We start from the raw sequence: 19,087 nt of genomic DNA, 5'->3' as shown, positions 1-19,087 counted from the left end.
AAGGACATTGCAGGCTACTTGTACAAGTAATCTCTGGTAATTTGCTGTATGAATTAAACATACAATTTCCAATATTTATTATTTTATATACTTCTGCATTTTCTTTTATTTCTGTGAGCTCTCAGTATACAGTTGTGGTAAACATTGGGGTGAACTGGTGAAACTGGCTTCCATAATGAGCTTTACATGAGAGAGAGCAATGGGAAGCTCATCTCTTTATTAAAAAAAAATCATACTAGTTTACTGAGCACATCTTTCAGGGCTGCTTGTTTGAGGTGGTGCTTGCCACTTGCTTAGAAGCATGTTCCCGTGTTCCAAAGCTGGCTAATCTTCTTACCTGCAGATTTAGAGTGGCGAAATATTTCATATTTTGAGTTGGAAAGAAAATAACAGGAAAAACATGGCAAAAATTATAGTGCCAAAGCCCCCTCCAGCCCTCATTTACACGAATCAAGTCATTGATACTGGTACCTGAGAAACGTGAGCAGGATTTGCATAAATGAATTTAGGAAGAAGGAAAGTAAACAAGGGTATGTTGTGACTGGTTTGGTCCAGGGAAGTTTTACAGGCTGTAATGGCTTGGGTGCTGTGTGTCCCCTAACAGTGACCAATGGTAAATATATTTTCTTTACTTGATTTTGCAGCTTCCTTGCAGGTGACCATCCATTTAGAACACAGGGGAGGTGGCAGAGGCTGAATTTATGTGTCTTAGCAGAACAGTCAGCCTCACATCAGTGATACGAACGATGTCTTGTGTGAAAGTATTGGCACATTTTCCTTAGGTGCATTTTCTGACTTGGAGAAGAACAGATATGGTAAAGCTCTGGGAGTGGAGTGAGGAACAAGCACCCTTGGAGCATTTGAAAGTTCCACTCAAGAATTAGTTCTAAGGCACAGGTAGGCTTCTAAGAGGAGCAAAAGAGTAAAAAGCGTGTTATGGATCAAACAGCCTTTCTGGCTAAAAGGAGCACGGCGCTTACAGTGCACCTGTATTTGAAATGAGCCTGTGAGGACAAAGTCATATGCCATATAGTACTGGCTGTGCTGTAAATGATTGTGCCGTGTACGTACCAAGGTGCTCATAATGCTAAGCGTTGCTGAGGTGAATGCACCCACTATACATACACGTATACATATACATAGGGATGTCTCTGCCGTGGTGTGAGTGCCCTTTCATGGCACCCCAGCCAGGGACAGGTTCAGCACATCCTCCTGTCTCGGCGCGGGGTCTTCTGCAACCTGCAATGGGGTGTTTCAGCTTTTTATTGCTCCTCTTCGAATTCTCCCTCTTCAACCAGCTTCTCTCATCAGTAATTATTCCTGCAGCTGCCTTCCCACCAACGGCTGTCCCATCTCTTGTCTGGTGTTAGTCTCATCCTGCTTTCAAGCAGAAGCTTACAGGAGCTGAATACCCACTGTGCACCTGGGACTTTGGGCAAGTCCCCTCTCTGTTTGCTTTCTACCTGTTGTCATCTCTTTTGTACATTAGACTGCCTTTGGAGCAGTGGCTCATTCTTCTTCTGTTGTTGTACACCACCGAATAAAGGTTGCTTTTATCTTGGCGGAGGCCTCTAGTTTGTACAGACGGCCAAATACAGACATTTACTCCTAAGAACAAAATAACATTTCTCTATACGGGGAATGCTAATGCTTTGTTGTTTGAAAATGCACGTAAAACTTCAGTCTACTTCATATTGTACACAAACACTTACTCTGCTGATGGTATTTCTACTGAATTCAATAGGCTGAATTTTTTGTTGAAATTAATGAGGCTTGTGTACATGTCTGTCTGTCTATCTACCTGTACCACACAAAGTATAATATAATGTCTGTGTGCAGTTGTGTATCTAGTGTTGACACGGATTACTGTACATTTTACTGTAGCCAGCAGCTGGATTATAAAGGACAACCATTGGACAAATAAAAAGCATTCAGAAGGACATAGTCACAGCACAATCATCAAGATATGCCGAAATAAATTAACATCATGCAAAGTTAGTCCATGTTTAATTCATAGACTGTGCCTATATTTAGACATCTTATTATTTGCAATATAATCCATTCATTTATTGAAGGTTAATGCCAAGTTTTTCTCCTGGGTATTCGGTAGATATGTCACAGGACAGTGTAGCCCTTTTGATTTCCATCTACTAGATGGACTGAATTTGCTATAAAAATATATATTCTTGTGGGTGGGTGTGCACATGGAAGTCTGCCGGGTGTAAGCACACTTAACAGAAGCAGGGAGAATTCCCTAACCATTGTTGAGACACCTTCTGTTGCCCCATTTTATCTGGGAAAGACCACAGACACAAAAGAAATACTAATAGTAGTTTATGAAAGAACAGTGTCACTGCCTTCATAAAGAGAATGATGTTGATTTCACAAATGTACATATAAAGGATAATGACCGAAGAGAAGGCAAATCTCCATTCACTTTTGAGGCACTCCATGAGGCAGTGGAGGAAAGTCTCACAGGGCACCATAGAAAGAAATCCTTTGAAAAGGATATGAAGTGTAGGAAGAAAACTGGGGAACAGAGGAAAAACCATCAAAACGGCAGAGTTTGAGTGGAGACATTAAAAGGTGAATGTCCTGAGACCGTATCTGGGAAATTATGTTTGTTCTAGTGCTGATGTGATCAAAAATAGAGCTGGCCTAATTGAATGGAGAATGTGAATAGCCTAACCAGGTTGAACAGAGTGAATTAAACTGTTCTTCTGCAGAGAACCTGGACTGGATTATGTAGAAATTTAATATATTTTGACAGGGATTTGAAGGAATGTGATTTGGAATTAGTGACAAGATTTTGAAGGAGGAATACTTTTATATAGATCACACTGTCTAGGGATATGCCTGGTGCCAATCATTTTGATAGCTAAGCACAAGAGAGCCTGATTTTCAAAGGTGCTGAGCAAACTTACACTTCACAGGGAATTATTTTTTTCATGCCCTTGACCCTTGAAAATCAGGCCCTAGGTTTCTGACCATCAAGGAACTACAATGTTACTGTAAACGAGGAAAGACAAATCATAAAATCATGTATATTGAGAGAAACACGAAAAATACAGAAGAGGAAAGGCGCATCTGTAAAGCTGACAAGGCAGTATAGGTCTGACCAAAAGTCTGTATGTAGTCCACCAGCATTAGGAAAGGGCTCAGAAGCAAAGGCTTCACTGACGCTTCAGACTTTTGGCTCTGGAGGAAGTCTGCACCCACCTCTTTTGCATGTCTGATTTCCACATCTCTCTCATCTGTGTTGGCCATGTCTTCTACCCTGTCTAATCTTACTTGTGCCAGTTAGGTTCCCAGCTCCTAGGCTGTTCTTTGTGGCCTTTCCTCAACATATCGGAGAGTACTGTGTGGTAGGTGACATTATTGACAGAATTAATGAGTCTCTCAGATAACGATCATAGCAGCAAGGGGGATCTCCTGTGCCCAGTAATTGTTCTCCATGGCCATTCCATTTCCCTGGTGATACACTTCTGCAAGGCAAAGTTTCTGTGGCAGAAGTGTGCAGAGCCCAGTGGGAGAGAGTTAAGGTTTGGAAGAAGAGTGTCTACTTCTAGGTCAGGCTAGAAAATCAGGTGTGGGTTTTGGTACACAAAACTTCCTTCTAGTCTGGAGCAGAAGTGTCAGCAAGCTAAGTAAAGGCTGGGATCGGTGTCTCTGAGTTGGACTTAACTACACTCGTCAACTGGGCCATTTGAGAGAGAAGAGTGACTGGTACCTCTGGAGCAGGCAAAACAGTTTTGGTTCCTTGGACAGAAAGAAAGCTATGAGGGCTGGGAGACAGGCAGTTGCTGCAGCTGGGCCAGTGAGGACTAGGCATTACCTTACACCAGTCAACACCTGCCCAGTGACTCTGTGATTGCTGGTATATGCTGGAGCTACAAGTGCTTCCCCTCCGCTTCTCAAAAGTACATGTTACTACAAACATAACAGTAGCGTTTATTGTTCACTCCTAGGCTTGCGGTCAGCATGACTTTAGCTCTTCCATGAGGTTTTGACAACCAGAGACGCCCATGCCTTCCCTTTCACTGTACGCTGTCGTGTGAAGTGAGTGGTGTTAAGTTCTTATTTACTGTCAGTCTGAGAAGGCTCAAGGTGTTGCACCTCTGATTGGCTTCTCTGCTGTTAGGAGAGAAAAGGATGTGTAGACTTCCATGGAAGATATCACTCTCAGATCATGTTTGGTTCTTATTTTCTTTTTCAGTCAAGCAAGCAATCCTGACAAAGTGCTTTCTCCACAAACTAGCTGTGGTTACCTCGTAACAGATTATCAGCCATGGGTGCTGTATTGTCGGACTGCAAGAGATGGTCTGTACAGATTGCAGGAGAAACGAGTCAAACCCCACATATACTTAGATTCCTATGCAGCCAACTACATCAATGTGCAAAATAGGTAAAATAAAAATAATAAATGAGCTGAAACTCATTTGTAGCTGTTTATAATTGTAAACTACTGTGGCAACACTGTGAAGTACAATCCAAGGACTTTTTTTTTTTTTCCAGAAAGACTAAGTGAAGGCATCCAATCGAAGGTAACAAATACTGGGGGTCTGCCTGGGAACACTGAAGGATGTCTGTAGCCTCTTCTAGTGGGTACTTAAGAAGGCACAAATGAAGTTGTATTCTACTCTTAGCTCTGCTATGTAACCTTATTAAGTCACTTCACCTCTATGCTTCTCTTTCCATTACCACTTTCCACATGTCTTTTTTTATTTTTATTGCTAGTCCTTTGCATGAGAGACCACCTCTTACCTTGAGTTTGTACAGTAGCTAGGAGAACTGGGACTTAACCCTACTTGCAGCTTTCTGTGTTGCTGAATGCAATAGGCATGCCTAGAAACTTTGATGTCAATTAATTTCTAAAGGTTGGAGAAAATACAACTTTTCTGACTCAGAGTGGAATTGTCATTAAAACTCAGCAAGGTAGAACAAGTTTTGGGTACTTTTCTGCCCGTATCTTCAAATAAACTTAAATTCAGAAAAACATAGGCTTCCTTTACTCCTGATGATTTTCGTGAAGCTGGGTCATGTGTTTGCCGATTACACTGCTGAAATCCTCATTCATGTCACCTCGACTAATTTTACTTTTTATGGCGTTGTCTGTAGGTTGCAGAGCGTTTATCCCTGAGCTTGGTACTTAGGACATAGGCAAAGTTGCAATTCCCTCTCCCTGGGGATTTGCTTGCTAAGAAGTAGCTCTGCATCCATCCGCCATGAGACAGAGCCTGACCCAGTGTGTTTAAATAGATGAGACAAGTATCTGGGCCGCATCCTGGAAAGTATTCGTTGCTCTCTGAGGACTAATGACTTGCCCTGCTGCCATGGGTTATGCTGTTTTGAAGTAGCTGCTGGGTTTTGGTTGGTCCCAGGTAGAGAACCTGAAAAAAAAATGGCTCTTAAAAAAAAAAAAAAAAAAAGTCTTAGGCTTCACCTTATCCCACATTAAAATGAACTGCTTGTTACCTAGCTCAGAGCAGGGATATGGTAATTAGGAAAATAGATTTCAGTCTGACAGCTGATGTAGGCGGAGGAATAGCAGAGTGAATGTGGGAACCGTGTTCCCTTTTACAGAGTCCAGCACAGAGGAAAAAGATACCAATAGCTGTAGGGCAGGATACATTTCTAATCAGGATTTAAATCCTAAATGAATGAATGCTAATGAATTGTTACTCCTTTTGTATTAATTAACAAAATATTTTACAGCACCCTCTAGAGAGCCCAGACAGAACACTGTTGTGCTATACATGGTTTGTGTAGTTCTCTGCTATCTCGATTATACCATTATTTTGTAGGGACAAGGGCTTTTTGATACTTGGACATCAAAGTGCTTGGAAACAGCTGAAATTAAAGTTGTTACCTCGCTAGACCAGCTGGTTCTGAGGAGAGTGGTGCCCAGTCTTAACTTTTAGTCATCTTGCTTTTTCTGGTTCACCTGAAAGTTACTTTAATGTTTAACTTACTTGATTTAATGCTCACAAGAAACAGAAAGATGGAAAAAATCTGGTAGAAGAGGACTGAGGAATTGAGGAAAGGATTCAGGAATGTTAGCAACAGGAGGCTGCCTCTCCTCTAAAAACACCTCACTGCAGCAAGGAGAAATACTAAGAAAAGTATTTTAATTTCTGCTTGGTTTTGCATGGCTGAGAGCCTGGATATTTAACTTCATGTAGGGAAAAAAGGCTGCGGTGTGTGTGCAAGTATCAGCCATGATGTAGCTGAGCAGCAGTAAAGCTAGTGCATGAATTAAAGTAAAGAACATATAAAAGGAAATAAAAGGATCTGCCTAGAGATCAAATGTGGCATTTGTACAGAACCTTATTCAAAATGGATACAAATGCATCAGTTCCTAGAATTATAGGTGAATCAAAGGAAAATTACATCCAGGAAGATAAAGCAATAGACCAGCAGCCCTACCATGTGAGAGGCAGAAATGCAACTTTGAAGCTTCCCGTATGGCTTGCCAAAGAGCCAGATGTTGCAGGTGGAACAATGTCCTTTCTGGCTTAGCATCTGGTTCCTGTCGTTCTGATCCGTAGAAAAAGGAGATGCGGAAGGATGTGGTAAAAATCATTTTATAACTTCATTTAAGAAAAGCATCTTTTCTGTTGCTTTTGTAATAAAATAATATTTTAAATGAGCATTTTTCTGCAGAGATGGAGGCTGTCACAGACAAATGAATATGGAATCTCCACTTTTCACTGCAGTGTGCCATCCTGGAGCCTGTTAATTTGCTTGGAGCTTGAACAGCTAATTTCTTGGCCAATAACAGGTTATGTAGCCCCAAAGAGTGACATAACCCAGAAAAATGATCCTTCTTCACATTTGAGGGGAAGTGTTAACTATTTGTCAGAGCAAGGATTTGGGATTTATAACTCCTTTGTCCCATCCTTGGCTCTGTCACCCTCACAGGCATTTTGCAGCCTGAATGTACTCTAGGTTATCCTCACTTCTTAAGGATATAACACTGATTAGCTTTCTTATAAGTGAGGATAAAATAATACCAATCTATAAAAGGTCTTAAGATTTTTTTTTTTTGTTAGGTGCAAAAGCAGTTCAAACTCTGGCCTCCCACAATCTTGGTAATTCCTGTCTAGTCTTTACTGGTATTCCAGTTTTCCTTGAACAAGATGTATCAACCAGATATATCAAAATAGAAAACCAACATCAGTTGTTCTTCCTTCCTCTTTCATCCTGTCTCTTCCTCTCTGTACATAGTCTGTCTCCTCCTCTCTGTACATAGTCTGTCTCCAACAGGAAGAAAGGTGCACTTGCTATTGTACTAGGGTACCGTAAATCGTACTTTGAAGAATTGATTACAATGATCCTCCTTCAATTTACTGTCTTTATGATGAAGTCTCATTGCTATTAGTTAGGTTACTTCAGTTGTGTGCTAATTTATATTGATTGGTTAAACTGTGGTTTTCTCTTACTTTTTGGAGTACTTTTCACCACTAATGCTGAGTTTGCAGCATGTGAGAGTGGTTAATACTGCTGCAAAAAATAAAGACCTGTAGATTTAGGATGTAATGTCAGGTTCACCAAGAGGACATTGCTAAGCAGATCACAAGGCAAATGACAGGAAAAATGAGTACAAATGAGTTGATCACTCTGCCAGAATCCAATTTTTTGTGGCTGCTGGATCCTTGTGATAGTCTACCATGAAGGACAGCAGGCACATTTCTTGTCCTTTTCGTGATGCACCGTACATCAGGCCAACAGCAAAGCCTCTGTTTGAGGTCAGTTTTATGATTTTAAATCAAAAAATGTTTTTTATTACTCCTGAAGTTGTAAAAAATCCTATTGCTCCAAACACCCCCCATGTCCACTGGGAAGGGGCTCATGATACTCCACATATGCAGCCCTGTAGGCAGTGTCACATAAAATATGATATGACATGGTAACATAACAGACACTGACAGGTTATCCAAGTGCTTCCAGCAAGAAGGCAAATATCTTAGTACTACTGGCACATCATTATAGAAATTACCAGTGAGCTATTGTCTACTGTAGGTTTCAGAATGTGCCTCTGGTGAGAGGAGTGGGGTTTCTGAAAGGAATCAGTTTGTGGGAGTGGATTCCACTGTGACTGGGCCACCAAACAGAGATTAGCAATCAATTAATGCATAACAGTGAGAAAGCTGGTGGCTGGGAGAATCCACAGTAATGCTTGCACAAAACCTTGAAAGGATTTCCTCTTATTATTTCCACATCACCAGAATCAGACTCATGTTCTATGAGAAGTATTGCTGAATGTTTGTTATAATTTCTGATAGCAATTATTGCAGTTTATATCTGACCTTCTGGCCCTCACAGTTAAAAACAGGTGATGTCCAAGGCTTCTGGCAGAGTCTGGGTGCTTTGATTACGTTAGCTCAATCAACTTGCTTGCTTTCTCCTGTGTCTCAAAGACCAGAGCTTTCTGCTTTACTTTTTCCACTAAATAAAAATGTTTGTGACTAGATCCCTCTGTGTTTGTGCCCATGGTTATAAAAAAAATTTCCTAGACTTCGCATTAGGTCATGAGATGAGCCTGCCCAAAAATTTCACATCCAATTTTTCCTCCAGATTGGAGTAAGTATTTGTCTCTAATGTATAATCTTTTTCTCAGGAGCGAAAACCTGAGTCGGAAGCAACAGAGATAGAGTCAGGTCCTATATTTGGATGTATTACTCCATTTTAAAATCATACAGAACTGTATTTGACACCAATGTTACTGATGAATTTTAGCAGTCTGAGAAATTATATACACATGCCTTTTATAACAGCATTTGCTCCAATTAAGCCTAAATCAACAATCCCATTATCGAGGAGTACTTTTGTGTTTGTGGGGTTTTTTTACCTCAAAGCAGTTGGCTGATAGCATCTTGCCTGATTTTTGAATGTGGCATTTAAAGATTAAACTAAAACTTGGTACGGAATTCTTTCAGGGTAGTATGCTAGCCTGGCTTAGTAAGGTTTATATTTATCAGGAAACTTCTACAGGTGCTGACACAGTTGTGGGAAGCTGAAGCTATATAGTAACATTTTATGGCAAAAAGAAAAGGGCAGTTACGCTTTTCTGTTCAGGAAATCATTCCAGTTTAGTGTTAAGAGAGTTGCACATTTTGCTGCCTTCTGGCTCCTCATGCTTTCTTCTTCCTACCTGCCAGACACTCACTCACTTTGTGCTTCTCTTACCCCTTTCCATCATCCTGCAGCCCCTTCATGCCTGCCACTGGGTCAGAGCTTCTGCGTGTACACCATTCCCCAGCTACCTGAGTCTGCAGCTCCCTTCTTATTACACCAGGAGCTTACAGGAGTAAATGAAAGGGGGCTGGGCACCGTCAACAGGCTTCTTGGTGTGGTTTTAGCTGACAGCCACTAGCGCTGTCCCGGACAGTGCTATAGTTCCCCAGCATTAGCCATCAGGCAATCTGAGTGCAGCCACCCTGGTTTGGGGGAAAGCAAATTGATGTATGTGGGCACCAGCCATTTCGTTCCACTTGGCTTCCGAACAGAGAAACATCTAGGGCCTGTTTTATTTAGTCCTACTGATACAGCATGTGTGTCCATTCCCCCGCCCTCCCTTCCCAGCCCTGCTTTGCTATTTTGAAGGCCTCGTGTGCTTCTCCCCTACGCTATTTAGTGCTGGCTTTTCACAAATATCTGGTTTAGGCTGCATATTAATACTTCTGAGTGCTCAAACATCATAAGATGCTGCAGCACAGAGAATTATGTCATTGGCTTAAATGTTGGAAGATTAAAAATAATACCTTTTAGGCTCCTTTTATTACCTCTGAGGGATTTTTTGGCAGGAGAGGAGAGGTTTTAGGACATATTCTGGTCATGCTTCCAAGCTTTGCTCTGCATCATTGATGGAAATTACCTTTTTATTATGAAATGAGACTAGAGATTCTCAGCAAATCGTATGATCCCAGGAGTAGGGGCTTTAAGACTGATATAGTTAGCAACAATAGTTCAGAGTAGAGGGATATCATTATTGTTATCTCCAGTCTTTTAGTTGTCAAAGCTAGATGGAGGGGGTCTTGGCCCTAAAGCTAACTTTACCCAGAACTCCCAGGGACGTAACACCGTAAACACAGGTTTAGGCTATGTTTCCAAGGGACAGTGCAATGCCATGTAGAGAAACTGCATTTTATCAATTAGATCTAGTTTGGGTATCTTTGTATGGCACTATATTTGCTCACTGTAGATATACTCATTACCTTCTTTCAGCCTCTCCCAGAGTTTTGCTTGTGTGTGATAATGAAGGGGTCCCTTTGTTCCATGTTTGCTGCTGCTACAGAGGGTAATGGACCGTGTTCAGGCAAGCCTGCTGCACTGACCTCCAGTGCAACTCCCAACATACTTGAAAAATAAATGGCCAAATCCATTTAAACATCAAAGCATTGATTTGGGAGCTTAAACTTTATGCTTCTGTTTTGAAAATTTAAGACTTCCATAGAGCAGTTAGGAAAAAATATGGTTGCATTTGTGCTCTTATTAGTGGACACTGAAATATTTTTCCCATTTGGTTATCATCAGAGTGAATCCACATAACTGATTTCAAAGCTTAGAGGCACAGTTTCTCACCCACGTGAATGGTCCAACCATAAAACTTGATATTGAAAACAGAAAAGAATTACTGGATGTTGATCTTCTCAAGAAAGAGAAATTTCTATACTCCAGAAAACAAAACTGTTTGAATAGACCTATGAAGCTTAACACCTGATATCTGGAAAACACCACACATAAACACATATATAGACACAAATAAAAGAAAATCAGCAGTAAGCAGGGAATAACACCTTTCTCTCTTCAGATAAATGGTTCCATCTGAGCTATAGCAGCTTACTGAACCGTGAAGGTAGTGAAGCAGGGCACATAATTCATGTTTCAGGCCATTAGAATGAATTGAGTCTCCACAACTTTATAGAAACATCATCTCTTTAGCTCCATTTAAGCTATGTGCTCAGCCTGAGTGAATGCAAACAAGATCTCCAGCAAAGAGCATTTTCTTAAAAGCAATAAATACTCTCATGGTCTTAATTTTAGTGATGGTTTCTTAAATGATGCTTTCAGGTCTTGGGAGAATGTAAATGGCATGGAATGCAGTAAGGACGACTGCAAAAAGTCCATGCAGCAAGTAATGAGAAACAATGACTGCTCCTCCCAGGGAGTGGACTAAGTCATCAGACCTGCAGAAAAAGTGGACCTTGCACTCCCACCAGTAATTTCCACCTCTTTTCTTCAGAAACAGAAGCATAGCTATGTCTCAAGTCACCTAACATGATCGTAGTTGCTCAGGCTCTGATCTGGACACCTGAATAAATATATAAGCACCTCCTTGTTCTTGCTCATTTTGGTGGATAAGAGGTCACCCCCATGGGTGAACTTGTTTAGATGCTATGCATCTTTCCTTCGTCCTGATGCCGATATTATTCCTTACGTACACTACAGTGTGGGTCATTTTTGTATATTTACAGACCATAGCCACAGTCCTTCCTGATGCACTATAAGCAATAATTAGGCTTTCATTTTGCCACATTTTTCACAATGGCTGCTGATTCTTGTGACAAGATTTTCCTTAAGGCTATCCTTGGTGGGACATTTGGTGAGGAACAGTAATATCCCTATTGTTTCTCTTGTTAAACATATTCCCATGGCTGTGGGGTATCCAGGTGGCACCTGGGAGTGTGCAGAGCCCCTTCCAGTGTTTGTGGTGTTGTGTTAGAGGGGGGTGGCCAACACCGACATAGTGCAAGCTAGTGGCAAGGGCAGCAGAGTAAGACTTTTTAAGGGTCTAATGCTGTTTTCTCAAGGATTTGCTGGTGTAGGCAAAAACGCTTATCCGCTGAGTGTCAGTTTGCCTGTGTACAAAAGGCTTGTCTTGTGGGGTGTTCTGAAATTAAACCTATTTACACACATTGTGGGGAGGAAGATGCTGGAGAATTGTAAGGTGTTAGTTACACTGTGCTAGTTGGCTGTGCTCCGTAGAAATGGCATTGCTCCCTAAGACTAGATCATGCAAAGTTACCTTGGAATTACTGAGCAGCAGGAGATATTTGCCACACAATTTCATTAAGAACTGCGGGTGTGACTCTGGCATGCGGGATGATGTAGTGAAAGCTTGCATGGTCCCCCATGGCATGAGAAATAAATGCCTTAGCCTAAATTGTGACTTCAGATTAAAGTGCCACATGCAGTTATTTGGTTTCAGAAGTTACTCAGGATGAAAACGCATTTATTAGAGTAAGTGCAATCTATATCTGATAAATGGGAACACATCTGGTCCATATCCCTGATACAAACCCCTCAGTATTAATTATATTGATGGTTAAAGCTGAGGAGTGAGTTGAACATTATTTATAGTGATCTTTGCTAAGTAAATCATTTTTAAAATGGCTTTCTAAATGTAACATTTCCTTTTTAAGAAGCCCTACAGAATTAAAGAGGCTTTACAATGGAACATGAAACATATTGCAGAGGGAGAGACAGAAGCTTGCTTGATTAATGCGCACGATTATCAGCGATGCAAATCACTTTCACTTATTAAGTCTTGTTTAATATCCTAATGAAGGCTTCCTGAGCAGATTTGATAATTCCAGAGAAAGTGACTGTGAACTAATGCCCTTTCAACATGTTGAGAATGAGCAGTGCTATAAAGAAAACCTCATTTACTATAATTCCCACCAAATGTGGTATCCTTTTCTAGACTCCTACCTCACAGCAGGAGACAATTAACCTTTTCGGTGCCAGAAGTGATTCCCAACATGTTCCAGCTGTGAAGGCCAGCAGGTCAGGCATGAATGAAGTTTACCTTCCACTTTTGGTCTGAAAAACCACAATTATGCAAACATGTCAAGAAAGCCCTGAGCAACTCTGGGCTTTCACATGGGTTCTGTCAGCACGTGCAAATGTGCTTCTTACCATAGAGAGAAGGAGTCTGCATAAATTCAACAAAGCAGAGTGCCTCTCACAGGGAATGCTGCGTATCGCTCAAATTAATATAAAGCAGGTCTTTCCGAATGCACTGCAACAACCCAGAAGATTCCCCCACTGAATATCTGGGTAATTAAACTCTTGTCACCTCTAAGCCTGTAACAGTCATGTTACTGTAGCCGTAATGGTCTAGTGATAGAAGAGAGTCAAGGCGTGTTTGGGAGGTAGTTTTTTCCATAGTCCTTTTCCATAGACCTTGCCTCACTTCTAAATTTGGAAGTGATGGAAAATGCCATTTTCTCTTTTCCTCCCTTGACCCTGTCCATGCAACATGTGGCTTAACATGACCAGACTTCCAGAGTTAAAGTGGCCACACCTATGCACAGAGAAATGAGCTGCTAGTGCAGTGGGTTGGAAAGCCCTTTACATGTGGTGTGGGTTGGGAGCCTGCATGCTCAACTCCAGAGCTATAAGCTTTGCCTTTAAGCCATGGCCTTTCGCAGGCAGAGCTGCAATTCAGTCCTTTGCAGTTTCGTAGATTTACAGATTCCCCCTTTTAATTTAAAAGAACAAAAACAATGCCAAAGATATAAAGAAATAGCTTTGATGGAAAAAAAAAAAAAAAAAAGAGATTTCAACTTGTGCTTATCTGGAGATTTTCTAGGAAAAACAAGACTCATATTTAGATTTGGTTTTAAAACAACCAGTCCCTTGGGAAGGAAGGACCTGAGGGGGAGAAACTGAAAGGCAGCAAACCCTTAAGAATTTTGTGAACATTTTTATTAGATCTGTATTAGGGCAAGGAATATGGATTGGACTGTGTGTTTGTAGACATGTTCTGGAAACATATTTTATAATCCACATACTCATATAGGACAGGCTTTTAATATAGATTTATAATAAATACAGTTTGGTGGTACACATCTCCCACAGGACTGAGAGCTGTCAAATAAAATGAGACTGTAGGACTGGATTTGTATCTTTATTTCTGTGTATAATGAATTGAGAACAGCATTTCAGATAACTATAGGTGACATGATGGATCTCAAAGGGATAATCGCATTTCAGCTGCTAATATAGTAACAGCAGTAAAAGTAAGGATACTTTAAGAGCTTTCTTTGTTAAAAATAAAAGGCACCCAAGTTGTACCGCTGTCAAATTGAGAGGGACTTTTACACATCTTCTGGAACTGTAAAAGCAAATAATTATTGCAGTCCATCAAGGAACCTTTCACAAGGAAGGCATTTCAGTATATAGCTATATCATATGTTTAAATTAAACACAGAAAGTAGTTGTGGCTGAAAAGCCCACGTATGCTACAGGAATGAAGAAAATGTACGTGTTGTTGACTTTGGGATATCAGCTGAGTTAGACAGAACTGCTGTTGTCAAAAAACTGTTATACGTAAATTTGTTGCTGTACGTGCCAGTAACATCGAAGTCCTGCGTTCACATGAGAGAACTTTGTGGTTTGGAATTCCTCAAGACTTCAGCCAGAACAGATGTCACTTAAAAAAAAAAAAATCTAATGTCAGGTCAAAGAAGAGGGGTTGCTCCAAGTCCTCTTGTCACACAAATGAAAACAGAACATTTAGGTAGAACAAAAAATATGAGATGTTTTAGTCAGTTTTGCTTCAAAGAGTGTGAAATAGCTGCTTTTTTCTTTGATAAGACTGTTTCAAAATAAGGGTTGTCATGAGAAATGAAAAAAGATTATATCCAAGCCAGTTCTTAGCCCTTGAAAAATGTTACTATAAAAAAAAAAAAAAGGTATTTTCACAGCCTGCGTCTTGAAAACTTTCCAACAGAGCAGTTGCACATGCACTGGCAGAAAGAGAATGACAATAGCCATAGAGATATGCACAATATAGAGACTAAAAAAGTGTAACTGGAGTAACAGAGGGGAAACAAGGGGAAATGAAGCTGAGGAGTGGAAGACTAAATACAGTTTGGGGTCATACCATACGTCCTAGTGTTATTCAGTTCCTAGATAATAGGCATAGGGACATGCATTGCTAATTCTCATTAGCAGTTGGCCCTGAGGCTGTGACTGTCCCACTCTGTTATCGACGTTTCCTTGTCTTTGTAACCTCTATGTTACTGTAGTGTAATTGGCTTGAGTAAACCCTTAAAGATTCCTGAAGTGAGTAGTACCACTGTGTATTTGTGTGCCTCTGGATGGGGTGTCCAAGGTGGGCTGCAGGCTTTATGATAGATACAGCTGTATCCAAAACCATCTTTCCCCTGCCTTGGGACAGCCTGTCTGCTGGATCCAGCCGGATCCAGCCTCTTTGGAGCTTCTGGTGGCTGAACTCCCTCAAGCTAGAAGCACGTTATTTTAGTTGAAGTTCTCCATCATTATGCCTGCTCTCACAACCGGTATGAGCACATCTGAGTGGCTTGTAGTGTGCGCTGACAGCTCTGCCGTTTTGGTTAAGCTGTCGATTGACTGTGCAGCAATATCGGGAGGATACGGCCAGGTCTGCCCTGGGGAGATGCAGTGTAGCTGGCATGCTTCAGCTAACTCCAGCTAACAGTTCAACACAGCTTTGTTCTAAGTGTGGACAGTCACATGTGAAATGGGCTAACTTTTAGTGCGTGTTTTATAAATTAGCCATACATCTTGAAAGAAATAGAGGCATGAGGCAACTCTTCCTACCTGCTGAATTATTTCTCCAATGTAAAAATTTATTAACATTCATATGCCAACACCTCATTTTTTGGAGGCAGTCATGTCTAGATAGTCTTTCTCCCTCTTTTCCTTGTTCTTTATCTTCCTACTTGAGGCAAAAAAGGGCATTTCCCTCTAAGCTGATCTCATTCACGTGGCCTGAAGAATAAAAAGGGCTGCCTGGAAGAGTGCTCCTAAAAGACAAGTATCTGTTTCCTAGCCTCAGGCGTTTAGCACGTGTCAGCATCACAGAAAACTACACCTTTAGAGTGTAAAAGCATTTAGCACCCACTGCCAGCAGTCATAGGTAATCAAGTGAAAAATTGCAAGTGAAAAATTTCAGCAATGCTGAAGAAAATCCTCATTTTATGTTCCACAAAGCTATGAAATAGTAAACTCCTCTCCCTCTGATTCCAGTGAAACACTTAATCATTAAAGAATAATTTCCTTTGGAGGTAGTAAATTGTTTGCAAGGGGTAGCAATAAATATGAAACTCCTGTAGATTACTGTTTCTAGGTTGCTGAGTGACTTAAAAGTATTGATGGCCACCAGTCTACTTCTGAAGTAGGCAAGTGGCCCTGCTGCAGAAATTACTATCATCATAACTGACATCCATCCCAATTACACAAGAAGAAAGGCCTTGAGCTAAGGGACATGGAGTCCAAATTACCCTTTTAGCTATAGAGGTGTTTGCTGTCTGTCCAGATTAAGGCGGTGTTGGGGTGTTGTAGAGAAATCACCAATTGTCCTGTACATATTGGGTGAATAAAGAAAAGAAAGGAGTCTCCATGGATACTAATCCACCATCTTTTACAATACTTACCACACTGTTCCTTCCTTTCTCTTTTACCTTTATGAATATGCTGTGTTTCTGCCTATTTTCAGTTCAGCAACACTTTGTGTTTTAAAGCTCATTGTGCCCAAACAGAGGAACACACTATGTTGTCCAGCAGAGATTGGCTCTTCTTGTTGATCTTGTCCTCTTTTAGTATGAAATCATATATGCATCTCCCTCCTGGACAGCACCAGCTTTAGCAACTATGAATATTTATGCACCAGTCACTACTATTTGCAAATTAAAATCTCATCTAATTTGCTGAAAAAGAGAGTGAAACTTTGGTTGCTTTGAATTAAATGGACCCTTGACCTTAATGTGGGCAAGATTGCATATAAGCTGCTTATAAATACATGTGTTTGTTATTAATAATCCCAGACAATTTACTACAGAGGGTGAAAGAAATCAGTGGTGAGACACTAGATAATAATAATATGTATACATACAGATAAACCAATTTCCAGAGATTAAAGGAGAGTAATTTTCCTAGATGAACTGTAAATTTCACCACCCACCTGTGGGGTGTGTAAATATAGATATTGGGTGGGAAGCGGGTTTTATTTTACTACTGACGTGATGCAGTGATGAACTCTGACATGTTGCTGACTGTGGTTACTTGATAAGTGTAAGATGTGAAAAGCCAGCAATAACACTAGATGGTATCAGATCTCTAAAATAATACATGTTTGAAGGTGTTAGAAATAAATATGGCAGTATAAAAACAAACCCAGACAAAAGTATAGTTCGTTCATGGAGGGAAGGAAACATCAGCGGAAGCAGATCTTTCTTTTTCTGTAAACTTTTAATAAGGAAATTGAGCACTAAAACCTAACAACTTTAAAATTATGTTTAATATTCTGGTAAAGTCAAGTGATGTGCTGCCAGAACTTTAACAAGAAAAGCTTCTGAGAAGTGCTCACCCTTAGCTGCTGACCCTTGTGATGCCAACTGGGTAAGACCATTCTCTCCCCATCTTTGCCTCACAGCCCAGCAGTTGATTGTCCTCCATCCTTACCTCCCACTGCCTTCACTGCTACTGCCAGTGCTACAGCTGCTCTCTGCAACCAGGCTAGGGCTGTACCTAAGCAGAGAGTGGCGTTGGCCAGGGCTCATTCATATCTCTTGATTCTGAAAGCATGTGAAAAAAGCTGTAAAAAATAATTAACAAAAAAAATTTAAATAAAATAACATCCTTATGTTTTACCCTGAATCATCAGACTACTTGCAACAATCTTTTACTAGTCCACATCAGTAAAGACTTATTTGGGCCAAATCACTCTTGATTACTTGTTTAAGCAGTTGTCTAGAGAAGGTATTTGATGGCCTCATGTCATTCAGGTCAAGATCCCTCCAGGTGCTTATGTGTTCACGTGCCTTCCCGTGTTACCTAGATGACCCATGAGAGGACTTTCTAGTTCTTTCTGGCTTTGGGTGGACCAGCGTGATATATTGCTTCTTTTCTGCATTATGTTCTGGAGCTTCCAACTTCTTTCATTGGAGCAAGTCGTGAAGTTCAGGATTTATTTGCTCAAAAAAATCCGTATTTCTTGGATTCTCAAAAATGTATGCAATGACTTCCAGAGCAGAAGGAATACAACTGTTCCTCCATCAAGAGACCACATTATGCAGAGAAGTGAAACTGGGTCAAATTTCTGGGCACTGTAAGTTAGAGCAGCTCCTTTGAAGTAAATGGACTTAGACCAATTAACACCAGCTAAGGATCTGCTTTGCCGAATTCCTGGTGAGTGCAAGAGTGCTGCCTAATGAGACTCAGTGGAGAAGGGACTGTAAAGGAAGGGATCTAAATAAGTGATGGCCGACCCATCTACTCTGCTTAAAATTGTTCTAGCTGATAATACAGTTGTTAAGATCAAAGACAGGACAAGCAGGATATATCACAAATGCTTCTGGCTTGGGGAATCCTAGGGAAGAACTGTAGGCTTCCCATCTCCACTGTCCCCTGCAGCTGCCTTTGCCCCGATTATAGTGCTGGAAGTCCATCTTATTTCTTACAAGCAATGCCTATGCTTTCTCCTGCCCTTTCTTGCATTGCTTCAGCTAGAAAGGGGCATGAGCATTTCCATCTCTCCTCATCTCCACTGATTTTGCTTTCCCTAATGGCAAAGCCACATGGGTACAAGGGAGCATGGATGCTGTGTGGACTCTGGGGGGATCAGGCCGACATGTTTGGTGGTAAACATGGATTATGGTGATCTCAGATTACTGTGTCGGACATCTTAAAAATATCCTGATTACCAGAAAGTGTTTAGTATTTTCTGGAAAAAAGAGTTCCTTTTAAATGCTTCTGGTTGAGCACCCAAGAGCAGAAGGAATTTTGGTTGGCCTCCTTGTCTTGCTCTGGTGTGAACAACTGCTCCTGGAGCTCAGCTGGGGCAGGTGACGCTGGGAGGCAGCATTGGGAAGCCCTCCACACAGGAAGCTCAACATAAAAGGAAAGGCTGAACAGGTAAGTAATAAAAAACAAGGCAAGCCCATGTGCCTTGCAGATAACAGTACCAAAAGGTTACAGCTATTACAATAGCTTTCATGTTAAAGTTACCTTCCCTGAATCAGAGAGCTGGTTCAGGATGGCTCTGAACCATTACCTGGAGTATGGACACGGAAGGGAAGAGAAAAGGGAAAGTACC

Source organism: Leptosomus discolor, chromosome 2 (assembly GCF_034619465.1).
Source record: "Leptosomus discolor isolate bLepDis1 chromosome 2, bLepDis1.hap2, whole genome shotgun sequence".
NCBI classification, from domain to species: Eukaryota; Metazoa; Chordata; class Aves; order Leptosomiformes; family Leptosomidae; genus Leptosomus; species Leptosomus discolor.
The sequence above is the reverse complement of the archived record's forward strand: the minus strand, read 5'-3'. Positions refer to the sequence as shown.